Here is a 26324-nt window from a genome sequence, read left to right as displayed (position 1 = left end):
AGCTGTGCCTTTAGTGCCACCATGAAAGAGACATACAATTCAGACGTTTTCTCTCTTTTCTTGCACAAAAAAGCCCGCAAGCCGCACGCGCCTCCATGACTATCATGGTGCAGCGTACCAGGCATGGAATGATTGCGATGACCATGATGATGACGATGATTGGGGGTGATCCTTGATGTGACGTGATATTTACAGTTGGGTGTACATAGGTATTCAAGGCCAAGGGCAATTTGATGAGGCTTTGCTAAATCCGTTGACAAGTTGTCGGGCGGGAGGGGAAGGGAGGGGAAGAGACTTTCTAATACGAATTAAAATGCATCAGGCGTTTCTTTCAACTCGCGAGCCACCTCGTTCGCCCTTGAAGACAATGGGGTTGACCCGGAGTGGCATCTCGCAAGGCCATCTCACGCGGCGACACGGGTACACAACGTGTGCGCGTGCGCGCGAGCCAGCGCATGCGCTATGCATGAGAAGGTGGTCTGTAATTCAAGCGCTTTATTAGCCAGAGAGAAACGAAGGAACCGGGAGAAGCCGAGTTTTAAATGAGACAATTCGCATGGACGCGATCCTCGGCCCGGATTAAGATATTCCTGCGCGCGAGGATGCCATATTTGGCGAGGATCACCAGCGAGGGCGTCGTGGCCCACGACTTGCCTTGTCACCAGAAAATACATACTACTATTTTCATCCTCGGTCCTCTCCTTTAACGCATCTTCGAGTCGACCTTTCTTCGTGGGTTATGACGATCGTAACACTCGAGCGAAGATAATGCCCAATACTCCTCGTGAAACTACGTAGCGAAGGACTTTTATGCGATCGAGGACTTTTTTTCATTACCGAGGACATTGATATAAGATAGAAAAGGTAATACGATTGCTGAAAATACATTTTGGATGAATTTCAAGCTGTCAACGCGCTTCGTACTTCGGCCCGTTGTTATTGCTGAGATAGTCGTCGCGAGATAAAATTGATGGGACTCGTTTTTTACTTCGTTATTCCTTTAGAGGTCGTTTCGGGGTGTGTATATAGGCTATATGTATATATATATATAGACTCTTCCAAGAGCTGAGCTTTATAGTTAATACCGTGACTCCCTAATAAATTTACTTGGACGTTGTGTCTTCCTAACTATGTCTAAACGCGACTCCGACTGTCGGGCACCTTCTCTTTGCCAACCAAAAAGATATACAGGCTGTTCTTTCACAACTGGGGAACGAGTAGTCAGGGCTCGTTTCCACTCGACTCGAGGAGCCACTCAATTGGCAGAATCTTCCCTCGTGACATTTCTCCAAAAGACATTCCTGAATTCATAATGGGCTATCTCTACTGGGTGGAGAAGGGACAGAGGCGGAGAGGCAGAGATCTTTTCACATTTAAGTTCGAGCAAAAAAGACATTCCAGTTTGGTATTATCGTTTCATTTGCATAACTTTGCTAACAATTCCGCGAAGCTACTGTGGGTGATTCAAATGAAGACGAGATTGGTGGGTCGCGGCGATGCGCTGGAAGGGACGTCATTTCCATTCGACTTTTATTCGACGAATATACAGCAGACAGGAAACTCTTTCACGCGACTAAAGCACTGACTAGTTAGATTTCTTTTTCCTTTTACTAATTGTTTCCTCTCTTTTTTTTTTTAATCATTATCTCAAAATCGTTGGGGCCAAGACAACTGGTCGAAAAATTAACATGGCTCCTAAAAGATACGTTAGCTCCCTTCGTATCCCTTGTGCGATTTTTTTTTTGTATAAGCTATCGTAAGAAACAGACAATCTTTGTCGGCAAATGAGACGTCGGATTTAGAGCGCGAAATTTGATTTTAAACTAAACAATATTGTGGACTTTCAGGAACGTTGGTATACGTTACAATTTTTATTTTGTACCAGGAAAACAGCACCTCGGTACACTGAAGGCTACACGGACGATATTGAAAAAGATTTTTCCACTACTGAATAAAGTAGGATGACAACGCTGATGCAGTTTGCGTAATTATAGACATTACTGTGTAAACACTTGATTTGAGGTATAGTACAGACATTTGTAAACAACTCGCATTCTAAATGAGCAAATTATAGGTTTGAATCGTTCCAGTGAAAAGAAAGAGGAACGATCGAAACAAATCGGTAAGTGGAATTAATTTAGCGTAGTCATTAAGACATCCCCTTTTTTTAATTGAATTCGTATACCACTGTTTACGACGCACTTATGGATACTTCGTATTACGTTAACGTGTGTAAATAAATTGCTCGTCGTAAAATTAATGGAAACCTCACTCACGTGGTATTCCTATATAGAATTAATAACGTGAAAATTCCATGACAACAATAATCTAATTTACCTTAATCTCGTGACGTTTCAATACTGGATATTATTTAAAGGGTATCCCGCACACCCAAGAATTTCGCCGGTTATGGTACGACAATAACAAAAATCACTCTCACGTCCCTTCACTGATTAGAATCACCACCACAGTCCAGTTCCATATCAGGAAACGTCATTTTTATTCAACAAAAAGACATAAAACCAACCCCTATCCGATCAACGTACCAATAGCACCTTGCATGTAAAAGAATCTCGATGAAAAAAAAAATACACAAATTCGCACTCGTAATAAAAAGAAGGTCTCACTTCAAATCCCATTCACTGTCATAAACGTCAGCCACCTAATTAAAATGGGCAAATATAAAATACCGCTTCCTCTCGCACAGTCCACGGATCTCTGACCGAGGATAAAAATGAGAAACTGGGGGTTCGCTGGTATTCGATAGGGTAAGTTCGAGCGCGGGTCGCTGAAATGGGGAGGGACAGAGAACACTCGGCACGCACGTTCTCCGCCGAGCGCCGAAGAACTAATAAAAGCTGGAACCCAGGTTGAAACTGCGTAGGCCGCTTACTCTACTCCTTCCACTGCGATTTTATCCTATCCCAGCGACCGACCGACAGACAGACGGGGACAGACCGAGGCGGTCTGCCCTGCCAACAGACAGACAGATAGACAGCGAGCGAGAGAGTAAGAAAGAGACGAGACGGTCGGACCAACAGACAGGACGGACAGACACACCGACCGACGGACAGACTCAGCAGGTATACACACGTAAGGCCCAGCGGCTGCTGTTGCTGCTGCTGGGACCGGTGAACGTCACTCGGTCAAGGTTCCCCACCAAAAACCTGCAACGCCCGTTCTTCACCACACCACGGACAATGCTATACTTGGTGTGAACGAGGCGTAAGACTAGTGCGAGGGTGTCAGGACCTGTCTTGCACTTTCCTCGGAAGGCACCGGCTGAACGTCTTATGTAAATTTACACATTTCGTGAAATCTCACATAGCGCCCGTGAGGCTATATTTACGATTGGAGAATGTTTATGCGATTTTTATACCGCGAACTTGGGCTGCCGTCGGTACGATAGAGATTGACGATTCTAAGGATTTAGGTTAGGCGAACAAACGTTAGTGAATATGAATTGCGAGCCAAGGGTCGTCAATTTTGCTTGGCACCATTTTTATGGGGCGCCATCCTCTGCAGCGTGCAACCTTTCTCGTACGCGTTTAACGGCCTTGGACTCGCTCCTACGAACGTCTCGTGTTCAGGAGGTCAGTGTTGACATGACGGATGCGTGAAACGTTTTACAATGACTCGCACGCGAGCTTGGAATTGTCCTGAGTTACAGGATCGTTTCGCTTCTTTCACGCACGACTCCCTCTTTGGCCAATCGCGTTAAGCAGCGTCTGTTTCAAGCATTTTTCAAACATTTCTACAGAGTTTCACGGCAGTCCAATCTTTCGTTACCTTGTATTTCGAGATTACCACGCTTTGTATTATTGACGAGCGGAGGCTCGATATTGCTTAGACCTTTTGGATCTTAAGGATCCTGGGTCCTTGGGCATAATGGTTTCAACGATAGTTATACTAGAATCGGGCACCAAGACAGTTTGCGATATCGGTCCCAGACGATAAATTACTCTCGCGTCCTGAACGCCCGAAAAATCCATTAGGCCGTCGCTGAAACATAACAATCGCATATTTACTGCTGGCAGTATCATCAATCATGGATTGCTCTGCGATTGTCTCGCCTGTTTTAGGCTCCTCATCCTTTGTATCTTCGAGTGAATGGTACTCCACGATTTGCGTCTCAATTTGGTCTATCGATAGGGTGTCTCGAGTGGACTGTATAACGTCGTTCGGACACTTCGAAAATGTACTACCAAATACGATTCACTTACGACCTACTGACGACTCGGTATTACTGTGAACAAGTATTATCATATTAATTAAAAATAACTGTAATCCAAAAGTGGTTATTTCTAATTAATCTTTTCTCTATCTAAGCGCAGCTTTCAGATACGCAATTTTTTTCACGAAAATCGTAAACCTCTTTTGGATAAGATATTTTAAATTGTACGACGACCGAATTTCGAGATTATCTACATAGCTGCGTAATTTTCTCATTCAAATTAATACGGAAAATCAATGTGACGTCATTTCCCATCTTCAGCAGGCATCTCGGCTGACTTATAAATCACCCGTTAGAATCCTGGCGACTTCACGAGTGACTTATGGAAATCGTGAGTAGTTCGTGCAATCACCGTTATGTCCTGAAGCGGCGCAGGCTCGCCATGGGTGACTTATGGATCCCGAAGCCCCCGGGCAAGGTAAGTCCGGGAAGATCCCTCCTGGCATTACCATAGGTGCTCGTACTTGGTTCTGCTTGTTTTCATGTCCCAAGAATTTATCGAAATTTCATAATTCTACTTTTCCAATGAGAAAAACTCATTTCTCTTTCTATAAGTCTTTTGTCCTCTTTCTTTCGCCATTATTTTCCTTTCGCATCGCCAAATTATTTTCAGTATCGAAGACGTCCGAGGCATTATCAGGCCCCCATTAATTCGTGAAACGAACGTGTAAATTACACGCCAGACAAGTCAACTTCCTACACTGAATTCTTCCCACGGAGACGTACAGTCTCGACCGTTTATTCGTAACAGGGTACGACCGTCCGATCAGACGAGGGGTGAACAGGAATCAAAACTTTTTAGGAAAAAAAAAATTTCAGGTAAATTTATGCATCGCTCAGAGTCTGTGCTATATTTTTCCACGCTCGTAGTCGCTATCCCAGAGTAGATACTATGACGTCAAAATTTGAATTTACTCATAAAAATATTGGTCCCGTATACTACGCTCGTTTGTTTTTGACAAATTGAAATACCTTAAAACTCATCCACTCGAGATGCAAAATCTCAGAAACTTCGAAACGGGCAAAGCTTTTAATGGCCTCTTGGCAAAGGCACAGAATTGCACATCTGTTGGCAGTTTTCTCGGATTCTCGTTGTGCCGTGGAAATTCCAGGAGAGAGTGGTGCTCCAATAGTCGGTAGCCGTTGCAGATAAAAGGCGGGGTACAAATGGCACCCAGGTGTGTAACTACGCCAACAGCACGGTAGCTGGTACGTATACGGAATGCAAACGGAGGTTAAAGTAGAGAAGGTATGTGAAATGGTAGACATGTAACTGCGAGGCTTTTTGCTTCGGTACGAAGTTAGTGCTACAAGAAAATAACATCATTACACCCATAAGACTAGTGCGCTATGTGCTCACCGTTCCCTGTATTTCCCTGTTACACACGTGTATCGGTAAGACAGCCAATGGGGGTTAAACATTTCTTGACTTTTTCCATCTCTCATAAGTCATTTGAATGTTCAGTTAACGTCCGACTGCAAAATCGTACAGTCCCAAGTAACTCGGAGCACATAAAATTGACGGAAAATTTTAAATTACATGGATGCATCGTACAATGAAGAAAGAAAGAAAAAAATGCCACGTGACTATATCGCACTGAAGAAAATATTGAGGTAATCAGAATAATAATTTAAAAAATCAACAACATTCCTTTAGCATAAGGAACCGCGTTATTACAGCCTGTCTGCGTCCGGAGTGAGGTTAGAACAAGTGAAGTAAAGTAAATACAGGATAGTCCGCTAGAGGGTCTTATTAAGGATCCGATGCTCACAGAGGCCACCATGAACGATACATACACCATACATAATGGATAGGAATAAAATGTAGGTATGGTTTCGCATAACCACCGATCAAAAGCTAATTAAATTCCCTATCCTCCCTTTTGGTAGGGATTCTCGAATCGTTTTCACGCCGATCTCGACACGGCGTATCACTTCACCCTTGAAGATCCTAAGTGCTCGGTGCGCGCGCCGCCATAATGGTACATCTGAAAGTACAGGCCCCGGGGGCCTTACCTACATTACGTACGAGACAAGAGAGTCTACCACCACGGCACAATAAGGTACTGGAGGCGTTATAAAGGGCTCTGTGTAGTTATTAGAGGTTATGACGGTGGTAATATCTCACTCAGCAGGCTCCTCTGTAATGTTATGGCTGGTCTTACTTCCCCACCGCTACGCCCAGGCAAATGCGCGACCGTCCTGTCTGGCGAAGAGGTCCTTGGATTCTGATTCTGCATTCGCGCACGGCAGGCAAACGACGTTTAGGCCGATGGTCAAGCGGCAGTGCAACCAACCCCTCCCCGAGGGCATCGATCTCGCACTATGGATACACCTGGGCAATATAACCTAGGTAGGTGCTAATGGCAGTCGACGTCAACACTGATCCCTGAAGCTTAAGACGTGCCTGCAAGGCGCGTGCAAGCCATTCGATGCGTGCTGGCTGGTTCTTCGCGGGGGGTTGGAGCTTCGTTGCATCTGGATGCACGCTGCAGTGTTCCTTGAATACAGGTACCTGTGTCAGGATGGTAAATAGAGAAGTCGATAGCTATATTCTGTTGCGAGATAGTGTCGGCTGTGTGGATATATGCGTATATATATAGTGATACTATATAGAAACTGTAAAGGTATAAATTTATAGAGGAATCGTATCGTCTGGAACTAATGACTCCGACACGTCAATCTTAGTCACTGAAGTATGTGACAGTATATAGTTATTGTTTATTTTTGGAATAACGGGTATAACAAGACGATACGAAAATCTTGATATGGATCTGCTTGCTCGTTACATTCTTTGAGATAGCAATTCAAGAGGGTCAGGCTGATCGTAGTCAATAATGGTCTATACTGCGACGTCCGCATTCTTCCGGGTGAGAATTTTACTGGCTCACGTTGGTTCCATCTGGGACTCTCCTTGGCTATCCTCTGGTATAAGGAAGCACGGCGCATTATTCAAATCCCATGTAGATCCGTATCTTGGAATGTAATTCTAGTGTGGACGCGTGTTTTCAGCCCCGTTGTCGGGGCAACACTTAATTTGTCCGGGCACTTGTGCTCGCGCGCTAGGGTGTTCCCAGCTTTATATAGCACTTTTAATCGCGTCCTGGAATCGCTTTTTCACGCCATTAACTGTTCCTTTCGAACGGTCTTGTTACGACATCGAATTCCAGTCTCAATTTATAGTTGGCCTTAAACGATTTATCCATCGTTTATCAGCTCTATGACGAGCAGCTCTTAAAAATAATCGTAATGTTATAATCCACGTTTATTCCCATATTTATGGTACACATTTTTAGTCTTACGCAATAGCACAATACGCACAAAAAAAGAATCTAGGTATGTAAAATTTTGTACAACTGCGAATATCCCCATCAAAAGTTGAGATAATCGATTCGATTGAAATTTCTTTAGAAAAAAAAAAAGCAGATTTTATCAGATAAGACAGTGATACATGTAAATATGCCAATACGTTAGGTCTAAAAATTCCGCATCTGCGAAACATTTTTTTTTTGTACACATAAGTCAACACTACAAAGTTCGCGTAGTTGGGTTTCGAGATAAATTTATTTGCATTTGATTTTTTCGGGGGATTTTATAGCGTTTCGTTAGCATCCTCGCCGCTGACTAATTAACACCTTAGAAGATTACGAATTTACATTTGAATACCCGAATTTAATAATTTTTTGACATATTTGCACGAAAGGTGAATAAACAAGATGCTACCACATGGCTTTTGCGGTTGTGCCTCGTGGCAAACCCGTTTGCTCCGATACTTGAATGTTAGCATTGGGTAGGGAGTATAGCGGGTATTTAGCCATCTATCACAGTGGCCAGGAAGAGCCTACGATAATTGCATTTGACCTCACTGAGAATCGCGTTCCGTATTATTTAGGCAATTACACGCGACCGATGATCCTGGCATAAAACCGCGAACCCGATATTAGCGCCAAACTTAATTGAAAAGGCCTCTCGTAATTTCACGGCGCCTTGTGTAAAATTAAAGTGGTTAATGGAATCATTGCCGAGAAGAGCCACTTATTGATCTAGCCGCTGGCCAATTTTTTAAATTCATCCAAGTACCTAGATACACAGCCATGCATATATACATATACTAGAGTAACAAAGTCACAAAGCACCATCAGTATAAATCACGAAATTTCATCCGTCCGCTAAATTAACTTCTTCGCGAATGAAAGATGTCGAGTTGAATGATCTTCGCAATTATTTTCAAATTTTAATCCTTTAACATAAATATTACAAAAATCTGCATCCCACTCCATCAACCTCATTTTTTAAATCCTCCTTCCGCTATGCGATCTAAGGTCAGCCACTTATTCCGTCTGCATTGTATGCAACGTGCCTCCAGGCCGAAAGACTTTAACCTGAGCTAGGTGTAAGGATAAAAGAACATAGAAGATACAGAATACGTAGGATAGCTCTGGCATAGGAGCAAAGGTGACTGGTAGTTTTATCCAATAGTGGAATACAGCGTTGGCGTTCTCGAATCCCGGAGCTACTGTTCTCCAGCAGGAAAATCGATGTTTCATCCTAGTACCGGCAGACCAGCCACCCATTACGCCTACGTGGACCTACATCTACCAGCCTGGTCTACATTGGTTTCCGTACTAACGTAAGACCCGCCGTAGCATGAGGTGTTCGATACTCGACTTTAAGAAGATACCAAGAGAATATAGATGTACATATATCTGTACGTGGATGCCTTTAGTCTCGAGCGTAAAGGTCTCCACTGTAGGATCCTCCTTTCTCTCTGGTGCACGTCACGATCTCTTACCAGGTTTGGTGCCACCTTATACCTTCTACCTTACCCATGTATAACCCATCTCTCGCACTCTCGTTTACATCGACTCGATCCTTTCGCATATTGATCCCCTGCCGCTGGTTCCCTACGAGGATCGCTGAAACCCTTTGGTGGTCCACGTCCTTAAGATCCATATTTATGGTTAACACGTTGCATATTCAAAATATCGGAAAATTTTTTCGACGATTTTTGCAAAATATGAAAAATTTTTTAATCGTTCACGAAATACCCGGTATGGCTCGCGACAGTCATTAAGCGTTCTAAACAACGGGAGGGTATACTTCATTTGCTTTTAATTTGAGTAGGTCTGATCTCGTGCGACCTAATTAAGATTGAGAACTCAACCTCGAGTTTTTCAGGTTTCATGTCGTTTTACCGCGCGCCAACTAGACTGTGTAATAACAATTACCCTTGTCATTCTTCTTTTGATATATTTCATCCGTGACGCCGCGCGGAGCTGCCATTGTCAATGGCTCTTGGATGACTTAATTTCGAATTAAACGACAAAAATGATATTACGTAATTTTTTACCTGATTATTTGAGAAAAATTTATGTTCATAACTCTATTGAAATTTTGGAATTAATCTGGCATTGATTTTTTTCCCTTTTAGTGCTGCAACGCTCTTATTAGTTGGTGTATACTAAGGCACTGTAGCACATCCGAGCAATGATACTAAAAGTGTCTTCAGTCATACGTTTCTGTTCATTCGATATCTTTATATCCCTTATGCCGCCAGTGACGCTCCTAGCTGTCAAAAACAGCAAATTCATACACATCGCCCGACCAATCTGCATCGCGGGAAACATACAACTATTAATCGAAAGTTTTCGATACGTTTCGTCACGTAATTTTTTTCTTGAATGAAAAAAAAATCAACAACGACGGCTCGAGGTCGACACCTGAATAAATTTGTACGTGTTCCGCCAATTAGAAGTGCATTGCCACTGGTGAAGGATATTGACTCGAAAGTCTTCGCGAATCTTTCGTGTATTAGATATACAGCTATTCCCAAGAGGAGCAATTTAATAGCGCAATGACATAACGATCTAATGACCGGACGACTAATCACTTTAATCGCACTGCCTGGTAGGAGACGGGAGTAATTTTCACGGCGACCTTCGCTTCATCCCATTTCCTGTACGTGCAGAGGGAAATATCGAAGACTCCTAAAAGATAATCATGCCTGACCAAAACGTGCGTTCAACTACCCGATCCACGTTCGGGCTGATTCGAGAACGGAACTCAAGTAAAATCTACTTCCACGAAATAAATGGAGCGAAGCGGTTAGTCTTTCTAGAATCATATTAGCGAATGGTTCGCTGGGGGGCTAATAGCTATACTCCAGGACGTTAAGCGATATCCACACATTTATCTATGGGGCTCGTTACCGGTCATGCACCCATGACCAATGGCTACGATGTTTGCACAACTCCGTGGAACCTTGACGCTTTTTGCCTTAACTCACTTAGCTCGGCCACCGGCTACTTGACTGCTCCCCAGGACGCACGAGATCGCAGCGTGCGATCGCTATGATATCGTTAAGGGTGTCTGCACACCGAATAGCCTTAAGCGTGCGGTAGGCTACCGGCTGATTGCCTCCTGTAATCGTTTCTCGAAGCTGAGGCCTTCGAATGATGCTCAGTGGGTTGGTCACACTCGAGGACACGATTTGACCATCATTTTCAATGAATCGACTAACGTCTTAACGATCACAGAGAAGGTGCATGCACTGAGTCTAACGTTCGGTATATTTATTTAAGTCAGTCAATTCGGTGTGAAATGAACTTTACGTACCGAACGAAATACCTACGTGTCACCATCCAAATAATATTCAACGTGGCTTGTTAGTGGCAAGGCCACGCGCTGGTAATCCTCTTAGTGGCTCTATGTCGACATTATATGATCAAAATAAAAAAGGATCGGGCCAGGCATTTGTGTTTCTAGTGAGTCTTCGGGATATGACGATGGATATTGAAAGATTGAAAATTTAGAAATTTTCCCATTGCATTTTTTCAATGATCCACGCAGAAGAAGCTGACGATCTCTATTTTCGGGATGAATCGATGGACCGATTGGTAACATCAGGATAATTAAAGGATCCAACTAAACACTTTTCATCGATACCCATCGTACGTATAATAGCGAACAAGTATTATTTCGGACTTGTTCTCAGTATAGTGACTTTTAGCTAAGAAGGTCATGTGCCAGTCACCTGATCGTCCAAGCAGGACGCGAAATATTATCTATGCGGATGTTGACTACCGATTTTCCTTGGTGGACCTTGCAAACAGTTCTTACGTAACGCTCCTTAATTGACATCAAATTCCGTGGGACGGGTCCACGAGGCCCAGAAACGTGGAGCTGGTGACAAACAGCACGGTTCGTCTATTTCAGAAATTCATTCGTCTCGGTAAAATCAGACTGATGTGTAGCGATCAAGAGTGACACCTACCATGTGGATGATTTATGAAAACGTCCCTAGAGTAAAGTATCAGGTACCAGCCAGACTCACCTGAAACAAAGAAAGAGAAATCACTTTGTTATTTTATCCACGCACGTTGACACTATTGCACAATTTTCGTTGAATGACTTTCCCACAGTGGCAGGAGAGCGTACCATTCGCGCGAGAAGATGCTTATCTGGGCTGTCGCCACTTGGCGCAAATATCCATGCGTCTTCCTGGGAAGGAACGAGTATAGCAGTACTCCTCTCGTAATAGCCAGGGAAGCTGATGTCCCGGGGACTGGTGTAGTTACAGCGAGTCCCTGGATGAAAGAAGGAGCCAGGAGGGACTTCCTGAGGCTAGTTCGCTGGCAACAACCTCGTGTGAAATTGTGTTTAGCGGGCGAACTAGGTAAGTGAGGTTAGGTGGGGTGGTCAAGTAATCAGGTTGGCAGGATGCTGAGGTGGGCAAAGGTAGGTAAGTAAGCTGATTTCTCAGGAGTTATTATACACTAGGGTGGACAGGTGCCAGAGGGGGTTGATAAAATTCCTGTTCGGTGCCGATCGTTATCAGCGCCAGATAGAATTCATACGAACGCGCTAGGATATGGCGCGCGCGCGCGCGCACGCCTGAGATTGCCGTTGCGCTATAGGTGGGATTGGAGGGACGCTGGATACCAGGAGGAATAAAAGGTCCAGGTAGCATAGTTGCACGCACATTCCCAGTTCACAGCCTTGACTCCTTGGCGAAGGAACGAACCGACGAACCGAGCGACGAACGAGCTCGCCGAGTCCGGCCGAAGGTAGATAGGAAGCTTGGCAAGGCTTGGTCGCTGGTTTGCTGGTTTGCTGGTTTGCTGGTTTGCTGGTTTGCTGGCTTACTCGTCGAGATGGCAATTATACGCGCGGAGCCCTATCCCGGCTAGATTCAAGATCAGATAATCCCATCTGTCGGCGTAAGCGGTCCGCAAACGATCCTGATCCCCTGGCTTATTTTTCCTCGGATGAAAATCATCTCTGGGAGTGATCGGACGTGGCGAGAGATCAATAAGCGCGCTTCGAAGTCTTTGATGATGCTGGAGTACCGGAGAGGATTCACTTGAATGGGTAGAAACTGTTTGAGGTATGTTGTTCGATTCTACCTCTATTATACTGGGATAATGAAGTTACTCGAGTGCGTCCAACAGATATCCTAGCTCAAAACAGTAGCGTGGATCTAGATAGCATACCTCCTTCGCTCCTTAGATAAATCCTCTAAGCAAATCCACTTGTATGACAGATGGTTAAAATTTCGAGACATACCTCCTGGATCCTGGTCCACGCCCACGTGGTAACCGTAAGGTCGGCAGCAATGTCATCCCAATGTTAATCGAGGCAGGACTTTACCTGACGCCCACGCGAGTCAAGGTGTTCCGATTTGTCAAACAATCACCGATCATTAGGATAGTCGCCGTTATTCCCATCCACCGGATATGTCCCCCTTCATGAATTTCGTTGGCGCCATCGTCGCACAGCTTATTTGGCAACTACTTCAACGGGAGGATGCCAGAACCGAAGACAGTTTTCTTTTGGAGATCCACGAGACTTAAGGATCTCCTTTAAAGGTTACCCTCGAGCAAGGACGATGAAGTCAAGATCGAGGTGACAAGAAGATCCATGATTCGGGATTAGCAAGAGTCCACCGAGGGCGAAGCACTGCAAAAGGAGTAATGGGCCCAGACGGAGAGGGTGGCTGAGGTGAAGAGCGTTCAGAAGGACAACCTGGCAGACAGAGAACAGAGCCACCGTCTGGTCCAGCTGGAAAAATCGGCTCTGAATCACTGTGCGGCCTACCTGCTGCCTTATTGAGGAACTCGCTCTCGAGCCCCGTTCTTTTAGCTCGTGCAGTCAGGAGTATAAATAGCACTCTTTGAGAATGCTGGGGACAGTACTGTACCTCCATGCATCAGTCGGAGTGTCCTCGCGTGGGTCTTTCCTTGTATTTCGTATCCATAGTACGCGTGTAGCCGTGATCGTCAGGGTTAGATAGAAACAGAGTAAACATGTCGGAATCAATGTGGCGCCTGGTACCTGTAGAGAATCAAAGTGGACAAGAATTTCGTGAAAATAAGAAAGACACAAAAAATGAAAGAGGGTACCCACCATCGGTACAGGTATGACGGAGGAGGATGATAATTTAACGACAGCGAACGATATCAAGAATTTATTTCTCTATAAAGTCACGGGGTCGTCAGAGGATTCGCAATTTCGAAGGAGCACCGCCGTCGAATAAATTTTCAAGGCAAAGACGATAAAGTCCAGCAGGACTCTCAAAAGTGGTCCCGCTCTTAATTCCGTTTTATAATAAAAGCCCGAAATGGCGCTCGGAGACAGCGCACTGAAACACCAAGAGGCCTGAGACGTAGGCGTCTTTATCGTTGCAATAATATCCGATGAGTTCAGACTCGGCTAAACCGAGAGGACTTAACCCGTGTTCGCTCTTGGCCATTTGCTTGCGAGCAAAGCAGCCAGAAGACAGTCTGAACCTGGATGTGAAGGTGACGCCGGACGAGGCGATGCGCAAGAACGTCACTGCGTGTCCTTGCGGTACAGCTAGGGTTCGAAGGAGGGCCTTACTTCCCAGTAAGGCTGGAGGACCTCATCTCGTCCCACGTATAAACCATGCTGCCTACCGCCTACTTGCTCCTATCGGGTGTCCCGATCGTCACCGATAACCTTCTAACCCCATGAGGATCACATGTTGTAACAAGAAATAATCGAGCACTTTATACCCTTTGCTAAACGCGTTAGCGCAAGATGCCCTATTAAGTGCACGGCTAATGACCAGGGTTTATCTTAAATGTTAGGTCACTTCGTTCATCCATGGATACACCCATTACATCCACTTACCACAGGAGTCCAATCTCCAGAATTTCAACCAGGACCCAAGGAGCCTCCTGATGTTATCCTACAGCTCCCCACGTGGTACCTCGAGATTTCTACAAACTGACTGGGACATCGCGATGGCGCGGATACATATTTTCGTATACGAGCGGAATGATCAATGAGCTGACCTTGGTGATCCTTCAACGTGCCAGCTCCACAGGACGAAATCATTCCACCTGCCTCTAATATCCGTGCGGTACGGCTCTGAGCGGTTCTGAGCGGCTCTGAGATGGTATATCGAAGCGAAGAAGTTAGCCCCATAGCAATGCATGAGATGTGGCAAGTTCAACCACAGTCGCTTTTATTATTACAAATGTTATTATGCACCGGATAGAGTCAGTAGAGCGAGTGACCACGTAGCAAGTTAACTTTATTAATTTCCTCATGGGTGATTGATGATAATATTCGATAATAGACCCAGCCACGGGCCGCGCCATTAGTCACAGGCCCTTTTTCCAGGTGCGCATGCGCAAGGGCATCGCAGCGTTCATCTCCAACGAATAGGCTGGATGCACCTTGACGTTGCTCGGCGAATAACTTCACGCTTCCTGCTAATTTTCTATTGCCACAACGATCGCTACCTTATGCTAATGTTTGCCAATTTTTTTTTTTTTTCTTTTCGTATTCCATGCCATCTGTCATTTTTTTTTACTGCAAAAAATCTTTTCTTTTCTTACCATAAGAGAAACGCAGAAGTGCATTATTACGACAACGGTATGCAACCTCACGGGACATATATTCCTTATGTACTTTTTACATACGCGTATATAAGTTTCCTACGAGATGTCCGTCTTCCGTACTATTGCGCACATGCATACGTATATTTCATGCTAAAGAATGGTTAGGGACGAACGAGCCACGTACCACAAAGAACGTACTATTAAGTTGCATTGTTCCTAGCTGCAACCGTACAACGGTGCATCTAATCTCTATGCTATCTGACGCGGTACAGTTATACCCCCAGGGACACAGTGCGCCATGGATCACATAGATCATAATACCGATCCTAGCAACTGGACAAGTCGTGCGACCGACACGAGCACGAGGATCCTCCTTGCGGAGACAGGTGTTCCTAAAATGTCACGATCGCACGAGTCGCGCGACCTGTTCCTACACCCGAGACTTTTACCCGATAAATCTTCACGAGCCAAAGCCATACTAAACCCCTGAGGATCAGTAACGAGAACTACCTTCAAATTACCAAAATAAACCAATCAAACTATTTTCTCCCCATACAATCCCACATTAAGCATAAGAAAAAAAAAAAAACTTGAACTTTCAACGAACAACCCTTAGCTACCGCGTTAACCCGATACCCTCGTAGACATGCTTTCGTCTAATCGCAAGAAATTCCAGTGAGATTGTGGAAAAAAGAAGTTATAGCTCATCAACTTTGCAAGAGAGTCATGCAAGGCATGAAGTATCGGTATGAAGTTGGAACACGACCAAGGCGTAATAAACTTTATTAATGGGCAGCTCTCGTATACGCGTTGGTCGTGCGGACGAGTGTACGCGGATAAATGTACAAATCAGATGACGTCACCGTCGCCGGGCGTACCTCTCGCACACGACGAGCATAGAGAGAGAGAGAGAGAGCCAGAGTGCTTTGTGAAGCTGTTCGCAAGAGCGACGAGAGCAGGATGGGAAGCGAGTGGCGCTCTGAGGAAGGGATCCGCAGGATAGGAACGATCCGAAGGTGCTTGATCGTAGAGGAAGTGGCGGAGGGGGGCGACGCGGGGACTTCGACGTAGAAGTGAATGAATGCAGCGGCGCGTGGGCGAGCAGTGATGCTCAACCGGGATAGCCGAGAAATACACAGGCGTAACAGGGCCGTCTACGTGAACGTGCTACCAGCTCAAGAACCACGGGCTTAGAGTCGATGCTCGGTTCATTCATGAAAAACACGAGATTTTATCCCAATTAACACGAGTCTCCACTTAATTCATCCGCTCGCATAGTCATTAATTTCTCATGCTAAGCTCGGAAGGAAAAGAGCTTCGGCCGTAGCCATTTTAGGTAATACTCGGCAAATCCTAATACACGTACAACGCCCTAGTTTAACTCGCGAGATAATTCATCTTACGAGATAACGCGATTAGATTATCTATGTAGATAAACAAGATCCGCTAGATCCATGAAACCATGCGTGCCCTGGATCCAGTCTTTCCAGCGTCCAAGAGGAGTCCGGTGGTTATCCGGGACTCAAGTTTGTTTCTTTTTTTTTTTCTTCGCGTCAGGCTATTCGTTACGTATGAACGAACCTTTAGCTTTAATTGGCTGACGTTATAACGCATCGTTCCAATTACAAACCGGATAAAACAAATCGTTTAATCAACGAAAGTGATTTACAATCGTATGGGACCAATAGGGACAGGCAACGTTGCGCAACCTTTCCTCGCGCTGATGGCGCGACGAAGAATCAGTGGAGATCAGACTTCAGTTGAAAAATTGTAATTGGACCTGCGACGCGGGTGGTCGCAGGACGAAGCTAATAGCCCGTGAAGTCGATCACTGTTTATGTAAGGGATATATCTCATCCTGAAGATTGAAAAAAAAAAAATGTACTATCAATAAAGCCTCCGATCTCCGTCTGACTAGGTACCCCTATGTATCTACTTAAAACCCAGAAGTATCCAGCTTGAATTTCCTCAGGGCGATTTTACATGGAACGACGATATGCCGGATACTCGGTATCTGGTTAACCGATCTATCTTCAGCTTGCCGTATGAATATCACCGATCTTCCATTTCTACTATGTTTACGATGAGTTTTCATCACGGATACTTCAAGCGTTCTCATTGCGATTGGCGAAAGATCGTTTCACGTATGCGATAGACAAAAACTTGACGTATGCATGCCTCAGGATATGTACGTTCGTGTAAACTCCATTGCATAAACGCGTTCTTACGTAAAATCTTAAAGAACAAAAAATGGTCGTTACTTTATAGTGCTTTTGGTAGTTATCGTAACTGGTATCTACTACCGTGCGACCCGAGCACCATTACGATTTGCATGTAAATGACACGGAATCTATGGATGTCAATATAAACCATGAAAAATTCTATTTATTGACGGATCTTAGGTAATTTTACTGTCAATACCGTAAAAAAATATGAAAACCAACAGTATCGAATATCTAACCAAAGAGTAGACGGCTCATTATACGCACTTTATTTGATCACTGGTATACGGTGTATTATGTAAGTATGAATTTTAATAGCGTGCTAATGTTCACGCACGTGGATATGGATTACCCTTATGAACGTATACTACGGGTATACCTAATGGAATGCCCATTAGTTCTGGATAACTGGGTTAATTGCAGTGGAGGGGTTTGAACGTACGCCGTATGATATTAATGCTGTCGACGATGCGTAAAAATAGTCTTACGCCTCTTGGCTACTGTCAGTGAGAGGGAAAGGCGTTTTGTGAGTATTCGAACGACTTCAGATTGTAGGTAGCCGTGTACTTGGTCAAAAATCGTATAGGTACCCATTATGAGACTGCAAACGCCTGCACCTCCCGATCCCTACCTTCCTGTACAGATGGTAGCTGTTCCCGTAGCGATAAAGCGATTAGCTATTCGCCACGTGGTGTTCGTAAATAAGATGACCGTTGCTCAATGCCAAATATAAAATACCGTCAATAGAGGTCCAGGTGTTGAACGGACATTTGACGGCAGTCAGGAGGTGTGAAAGTCGAGGTAAAGGACCGTTCACAATGACACGACGATCAAACGGGAATATCATTCAATTGGAATAGCTGATCAATTAGCAAAAAGCCCACTCACAGATGAACCACTCGCTTATTAAATTATAGATCGCAATCTCGATCACCATTAAGATCCCAGAGACATTAATTACGATAAAGAGTAACAAGATCGAATTGGGCGCCCACGATGATTTCGATGATTACAAAGCGTAGTCTCACGAAAAAAAAAAAAAAAAAAAAAAAAAAAAAAAAAAAAAAAAAAAAAAAAAAAAAAAAAAAAAAAAAAAAAAAAGAGGCAAAAAACCCAAATAGCAACTGGTACCGATAAAGGTGGGGTCTTAGGTCCCAAATAAATTCGACAACAGCGATTGTGACTCCGTCCAAAGTTGGGCACGACCCGTCCCACGTGTCCATCCGCAAAAACCCCGATAAATATGCATGGACGACCAGAATACCAGCAGGGATCGTCAATTAAGGAGCGATGAGATCGCAAGAGGAGTTAGGTCGAAGGTAGCGTAGGCATGTAAACACTCTCTATGAATGCATTTAGATCGAGCCAAACCTAACCTAGACACCGGTCCAGATTTATTATACCAAAGGACGTAGGCAGAGATCGCCCACCGGCCTAGCGGCTTCCCACGCATCCCTCATTCGCCAATGCCTACTTAGTCGCGCAGGTTAGGTTGGGTTAGGTTAGGTTAGCGAGTTGGGACGAGTATAAACCAGTGTTCAGCCAAGGCACCAACACCACAGCCACGACCCACACGGTCGCCTAATCGTCCCGACTTCTTCTGATCTTGCTCTCTCACAGGAGACTCCGTTAATAAGGGGTCAATCACCCTGAAATCAACCCTTGTTCCCGACAGACCTTTTAACGACGACCGTGAGCCCGGCCAACGCCTGGATGCACATTGCTGAGACCATGATCTTGGACCGTCCGAGGATCTGCGGCATGTGCCTGCACAGGGGGTATACATCTGTACCCAGTGAAGAGGAGCGGCCAGGGTGTAAGGGAACGTCATTGTCAGTCGGCTTCATGAAATAGGATGCCCGGTGGTGCAACGCGTTAGTAATAATTAGAGGCGCGACGCGGCCATCCGTCATCAATGATAATTATTACGATTGCCGGTTGCATCGCGTGCCTCGACGCGCCGCCTAGCTTCTGATCGGTGCGGCTTGTCTTGCTTAATTACGCTAGCCCTCGAAACGCCGATTAACGATCGCAATAACCATACGTTGCGACAACCGCCTTAAATCAAGAGGACCCGTGGCACACACCGTGCATTGCTCTTGAGTACGAAGCTAGGCGCCGTTAACTATCCGCTCGACGTATTTTACATATGCGCCAACCCGGTATCGGCATATGTGTTACATGTGCACACTCTGTTACTCTTGTTGCGGCTATCTCACGCGTGGCTAGAAGAAATATAGGGAAGCTGTGGACTGCTAGTACGGACTACCGTACGTGGCTAATGGGAGGCTCCGTGATGAAATATCGAGAAGAAACGCGGAATGCAAAGGACGTCGTGATTTTGAGGTCAAATTCTTGGATACGCTTTGATTGTGAAACTATATGGAGCGTTAATTAATTATCGGAATTTATTGGCAAGCGCGTGCTGATGTATCGCTATATAATATTACCGCAAGTATTTTAATTAGCGTCAGGGACGCTCATTGAATGTATTTTTTAAATACTTTTTTCGTTCGTCAACTTTTTCAATTACGTAACAACTTTTTTTTTTCTTTACGAATCCTCGCCGGTATACATTGACATAGCTCTGACTACTTATATGTTTTACGTAATACCCGTGCACACGGGCGCATCCATGGATTCCTTATTTTACCACGAATCGTTACTTAATGGATTAAGTACGTATTGTTTCTCAGACGAGATAGTAATTCTTAAATTATCTCGCGATGGAGAAACAATCTCGAACACTTTCACTCTATTGGTCGGCGAAACATGCAGAGGCCGACTAGTGACTACCTGCCCTACTGGCTGCGATACAATTTCAATTACGCTGAAGGCGCTTGTATCTGTTTCCCTACTGTGCAGACATGCGCCAACTGTATATCTATATCATATATATACAATAGTCATAGCTATAATCCATATTGACTTTCTGAACGCCCAACAAAAGAATTGCCTTTGCCATTAGTTCGATCATGATTCGCCTCGGTACTGGGTAGCAGAGTAGCTACGTTCTTTTAATCATCTTTTCATACCGCCTGCTTACGTAATATTTCTAAAGACTTCATCAGCGACCCAAGAGGATGTTGCTGATACAGAAAGGAAGACGATTAACGCCACATGGTAACAAGTCCCGTCGATCGCGACCGCCTGCTCAAAAAATTGGCCATTTATAAGCAGACGCCTGTGCGGACCGTCAAATACCGAGAACATTAGATCACATAGCGAATATGCCATTTTACAGGTTTACCGTTCCACCGCGTGTGACGTGTATATGCTAATGCGCAGTACCAACGTCCCGCCAAGAATCGCACCTGAAGTCATTAATAAAACGACGAGACTGCGAGTCGTTAAAAGCCGAAGTAGACAATTCCTAATACCCGTCATTGCTGTCTCTCGGATACGCCTTGTATCTGTTTCTTGTCCAAAGATCAATGAAGTTCGTCGGAGCGAGAGAGGGAAGGAAAAAATATATATGCATATACATACGTAAGAACGTAAACACACGAGCATCCAGAGGAAAGGCGATTGAGTCTCATAAATTGATAATAGCAAGAGATCGTAGGAGCGTAGTACCGTAAGAGAAAGAGAGAGGGGTTAAGAAAGAAAAACGAATAGAAAAGAAGAAGAAACGTAGAGAGCGGGGAAGAGTGAGAGAGAGAGAGAGAGAGAGAGAGAGAGAGAGAGAGAGAGAGAGAGAGAGAGAGTCTTCTTCCGAGCAAAATGTCAAGAAGCAGACGTTTAATTCTCAGGATTTACCAAGGCAGGAGTCTGAGCCAACTATTCATTAGATGGGAGTGCATCTTGTGTTCCCGTGGCATCCTCAGCTTGTGCAATTCACCTCGATTCACTTACCACGTTTCACCGTGGCACGGAAACCCCGTAGCCAATCCCGAGCGTCTTCCCTTACGGAATTCGTTTCGATACGCTCGCCGGTCCTGACCGTACACCAAACTTCTACGTAGCCGTGTAAAGCTGCGCCAAACCGGTCGTTCAACCTGGTCCGCAGTCTCCAATCGATTTCTTCTCACGGATGCGCGATGATTACTGGGCTCTCTGCGTTACTCCGAGCTTGTCACCGTGCTGTATCATTACACGAGAATCCGGACGGCAGACGGCCAAAGAAGAATTGAAGAGAAAAAGTTGGGAGAGAGAGAGAGAGAGAGAGGGAGGGAGGGAGGGAGGGAGAGAGAGACTTTCACTTTGCAGAAGGTAATCGTGAGACCAGTCGTCATCGCTTAACTCGCCGATACGTTGCTCGTGTTACTTAACTTCCTTTGGGGCCCTAAGGCGCGCACCGGTTTTCCTGGCAACGTGCAAGCCAGTCTTAACGGACCCAACCGTAGGGGCCTTATTAATCTATTTTACACGAAAAATGCACTCCTACCTACGCTGGGACCGTAATCTCTTAAAGACACACCGTGCTCGGTGCTTGAATACGTCATAGAGTGGATGACAGAGTAATTGCTCCTGTTGAATAATCTACTATAGATACGAGTTAGATCGTCCCGATGAAAACGAGGGGACGAGTTACAAAACGACGCGGAATCGTAATTAAGCGCCGTTAAGGAGACAAGTAATTAGCAGACTGTTCCGTTCGAGACAAACGTAAGGAGCGTTTCCATTCTGGTTTGACGCGTATCGCTTCCTACCTTTTTCAAATGGAATTAATCAGCTCGTTACCGCTGAACGTAAGGACGTCACGTCCATTCACAAAATGATGTGAAATCGTCAAGCTGCTTTCTGAACGAGTCTATAAACTTACGAAACACGTGTCTCGAGCCTTTTCGTTAAAAATGTTAATTTCATCTCAGAGATATTCTCCGTCCGACTGCGACCGTGAATCCTGAGGTAGTAGTCTACTGATCTTACAGGCTTCAGGCGTGTACGAGTCGGACTATAAGGAGCCTTACGCATGCGCAGGTATGCAAAGGTCGTGAGGCCTATAGAGTAACCAGCAAGTATGTGACATTGAGCCAAGGTCATCCGTGAGACCAAGATACGCGTGTACGCAATCAACTACCCAAGTCCAGGTACAAGAAGAGGAGAGCAAGAGAGACGCGGAAGTGGAGGGGGCCAAGAAAGAATATTTCCACGAAGAGGATTCTAGCTAGAAGGAGAGAAGCCATTCTCTGGTTGCACTATTGCATGCGTCATCACAGCTGGTGCGACTTGCATTGCCACAGCTCTAATGGTGCTTGCGCGTATATGCACGGAAGAGGTCTAGTGCCGGTTAAGAACTTGACGGAATGGAGAATCCAGGGTTGACCATGGGGGTCATACCACGGCCATATAAGGACACGTGGTCGAAGCATTGCTGATACCATTGGCCATATTCGTATGGAATGCCAAGCAGCGGTACGTATCGGACAAAGTAATATGATAAATATAAATGATTAAAGTTCGTTCGATTAAAGTCGATTAAAATCGAGATAATTAAGTGTATCGATAAATATTTGATGATCTTTCATTGAATACCTCGACCTGGTCCATTATGTACGATACGGTGTCATCCTTATGAATTCTATCCCACTTGGCACTTGGCTGTCACTGACATTGACAGTCTCAGATGGTAGAATGTTATTGTCGAAGGTTCTAAGCAGAGGCGTTCGCCATTGTTCTTCCGACTGTGTACTCCGACACAGAGAAGGATCAGGTGTCGCCTCGACATTGTTGCTCTTTGTTCCTAGCGAAGGTAGGGCCCATTGTTCTCTCACATTGCGAAGTAGGCACCTGGGCCTTGCCCGTTATTAGTATCAAGTACTGGCCCAGCGACCTGATTAAGAGATGGAACCAAAGAAGAAATCCTTCCTTGTCCTTATTTAACATCAAGGTACCTCATGAGGCCGCAGGTGATTCTTTTTTCCTATTTTTTAAAAATTTTTTCTAAAGCACGACCTCTACTCGCCCTTTCAACATTTTACAAAAGGTATCCTAATTGGTCCACGTTGATGTATAGGTCGTATGGGATTGGTCGTATCTCGCAGGCGCATCTTTCGAGTGGCTAATGGGTCCTGCTCCCTGGGCCAGCTAGCCAATTTAAACCCAACCTCACCTATTTCGGTTTCGGCAATTTATTCCTCGCTAGACTCTATTGTGCTCCGCCTAGTGGGCCCTATGTCTATACACGTGGATCCTCCCTGCAGTAGTTCGCCTTCGTCTCGTAGGAATGGCCACTGACTACCATTCCAGCTTCCACCACGAATCGGAAGCCTAGCCGGACCCGCTCGCTAATGACGTATTGTTTGCCATCCGACTGTGCAAAACTGACAGGTTTATTTAAGGGGCCACACACGTAAACGCGAATTTACGAGAAAGCTTCTCTAACGAGCTAAAACTAATACGGCGCCACGCTGCCGAAGAAATCGGCAGAAACTCTCGTACCGGTAATTTGTTTTACTTGAGATTATTCATTGAATCTGGAACAAACGCTCTTTACCCAGCCATTGAAATCATCTCGATTCACTTTACTAGTGCGAAATCATTTGCTGGATACTTCCGTTTGCTACTCCTGCACGCGTCCTTGTACAAAGCATGCAGCGTGGTTTGATGTATTTTAAGATAATTATGCGAGATCCAGTGCTATTGAGTCATTATGGTATCGTGACGCGTCCAATTTAAAAATCAACGTGAATAAGTACCTATTAGAAACTCGTCCGTGGTATCATCAATATTTTGAGTAAATTCTATAGGAAGTTACGTCACGCATTGGGGAATCGAAGGATTTTATAAAGAGCAAACTGGATTGGCCCGAAGGGCCAGACGTGGCCCTTATTATGTGCTAGTGCCGCCACTTAACCCGAACCTTTGCCGAAACACCAAAGTGCCGATCCCGAATCAGAGGTTTTCAAACGAACAGATCGTCGATCATCCTTCGTTCAATCAAAAAATCATTCTTCGATAATTATTATTTAAGTATATACTCGTTTTCACTATTTAATTGTAATTTTAAATGAACCGATGACATATTAAGTTTCGGCGATTTCATCGAGTCTACAAAAAGTCTACTTGTTCGGATCAGGGAAATAAACTCTCTAATACTTTCCTATCTAGAAAGTACAATCAACATCCTAGCCAAACGTAAAAATTCTCCAGACTTTAACGCGACCTACCGCCATTAGGATAGAGACGCTGCACCGTAATCAAAGACACGCGCTCAATCCAGCCGACGCTTTAACCTATCAGAAAGGGTTAAGTACAGTCTTCCTGTATCCACCGTTAAACAGTGCACTGGATAAGTGATGGAGCAGAATGGTTAACAAGAGTATTTAGAAAAATAAAATATCTTTAGTACGGGATACATGTTTATCGTTAGAGTGTAGGATTACGATTACTTGAAAAAAAAAAAAAAAAAAATGTAAAAATATTTAATAATTTTTGAATCACATACAGAAAAACATTATGCATCGTCCATATGCATAGATATAGGAGAGTACCTTGTCTGCAAGCCGGATGGGTTACTATAGGATTATAATATTACGCAATCATCACCGGACGACACGGTCCACGTTAATTGCAAATGCTAGATTATATATCACTGATTACGAGGTCTAGAGTAGTTCGCTTCTCACGAGCTACTTGAAGAAAAATGTGAAAATCTCAACTTTTCTCACGGATGCATACCGAGCCCCTCCCACGAGGCTGAATTGTTATCTCACATTACGGGAATTCCATTATGCGTCGATATACGCCAACGCAATTCCACGCCGAGGAGAGGAGAATCGAATCCTTGGCAACTTAATCCAATTGCCGTGGATAATCGAGAGAGATCATTGTAAAGACTGTATGATCTATTTGCGTCTCGTTGTTAACTCGTTGTCTCTAAATATTCCAGTCCAAGTCCTTCTTCATCAAGGTTCGAAACGGTTCACCTTGACGAACGAGGATGACTCGAAGAATTGCCCCTTCTTTATTTATTGCACGAAAGTCCGAGGAGGAAGTTGCCAAAAAAAAAAGACTAAATTCACAGTAAGAACCAATTCCTGGTAATTTTCATCTGAACTCGAGTGACAAAGAATAACACGCAGGACCAGGTCCATTGTCTGAGTCTGCAGGGGAAAAAAGCCCCCCAAGGAATCTATAAGTCCAGAGACGGGAAGTAGTGCGACACGTTCGTGACTAAGAAAGACTAGAAAGGCATCGAGAGAAAGAAAAATAAGAGGAAGACTTTCTCCTTGAAATTTCTCAGAATTGCGTACAAAAATTAGTACCCGGTTCGAAGATCCCCGAAAATCCAAATTCCCGTTTACGGAAACGATTAGCGGGTCCGAGGAGTAAAAGGCGTCGCTCGAAAAAAGAAAAGACAGTCAGTGAACGAATTAATCGTCGGTGTGTAAGATCCTTAACCCAGTTCCCGTTGGTATACCGTTTACATAGAATTTCGAGATGTAGTCTGCTCACAGGCCGAGACCCAGTCACCGAGCCAGCCGGACTCATAAAGCACACTGGAACATAACGTGTTTGTGACATGATGAAAAAAAGTCCCTATTGTAATGCTAACCTAGGAAAACGTTAGTCTGCAATAGCAATGGGTAAAACAGTATAACAGTAATACAGCAAACTATAGGTATATATACAAGTACCTAACGTGGATACCAGAAAAGATGAGATAATTCTCAACCATCCGTTTCCTGCAATTACGCAGCAAGTGGTAAGGGCGACGATACCCGTCGGCCGTCTTTCTCGGAATTTGACATTCTTACGGTTAAAACAAACAAAGCGCACTGAAAATTGTTCCAGCCAGGACAACACTTGTTTCACAAAGTATTTTCATCGCGTATCAAGCACAGCCAATTCACCAACGAAACAAGTCGAACGCCGCGCATTGCAGTGCATATCATAAACACATACGCGAAGACAGAACTGATAGAACGGTAGAAAAGTAGGCAAAGGGAACGACACCAACCTTTAGGTGTTATTACGGAAGGGTCGTAAGGTCTTTACCATTCGAACGGGAAGGAAATTTCCTAAAAAGATATGTCTTTGGTTTTTCGAAATCTG

The 26324-nt window shown here is 44.6% G+C and overlaps 1 protein-coding gene across 8 annotated transcripts in view; it reads right to left on the bottom strand.

Annotated features, from left to right (window-relative positions):
- LOC107263679 overlaps window positions 1-26324 on the bottom strand; it is a 103928-nt gene that overhangs the window by 52536 nt on the left and 25068 nt on the right. The window contains exon 1 of one of the 8 annotated variants that reach the window (XM_025081060.1): window positions 11672-11695. The exons of 5 other annotated variants lie outside the window; for them this stretch is intronic. The gene's annotated coding sequence lies outside the window, so the exon portion shown is untranslated. Of the gene's footprint in view, window positions 1-2337; window positions 2869-11671; window positions 11696-26324 lie in introns of those variants that run through there. 2 more of the 8 variants (XM_025081058.1, XM_015731153.2) reach the window with 2 other exon arrangements.

This window comes from Cephus cinctus, unplaced genomic scaffold, assembly GCF_000341935.2.
Source record: "Cephus cinctus unplaced genomic scaffold, Ccin1 Ccin1_scaffold0160, whole genome shotgun sequence".
NCBI classification, from domain to species: Eukaryota; Metazoa; Arthropoda; class Insecta; order Hymenoptera; family Cephidae; genus Cephus; species Cephus cinctus.
Note: the sequence above shows the minus strand (reverse complement) of the source record. Positions and strands in the feature narration are given on the sequence as shown.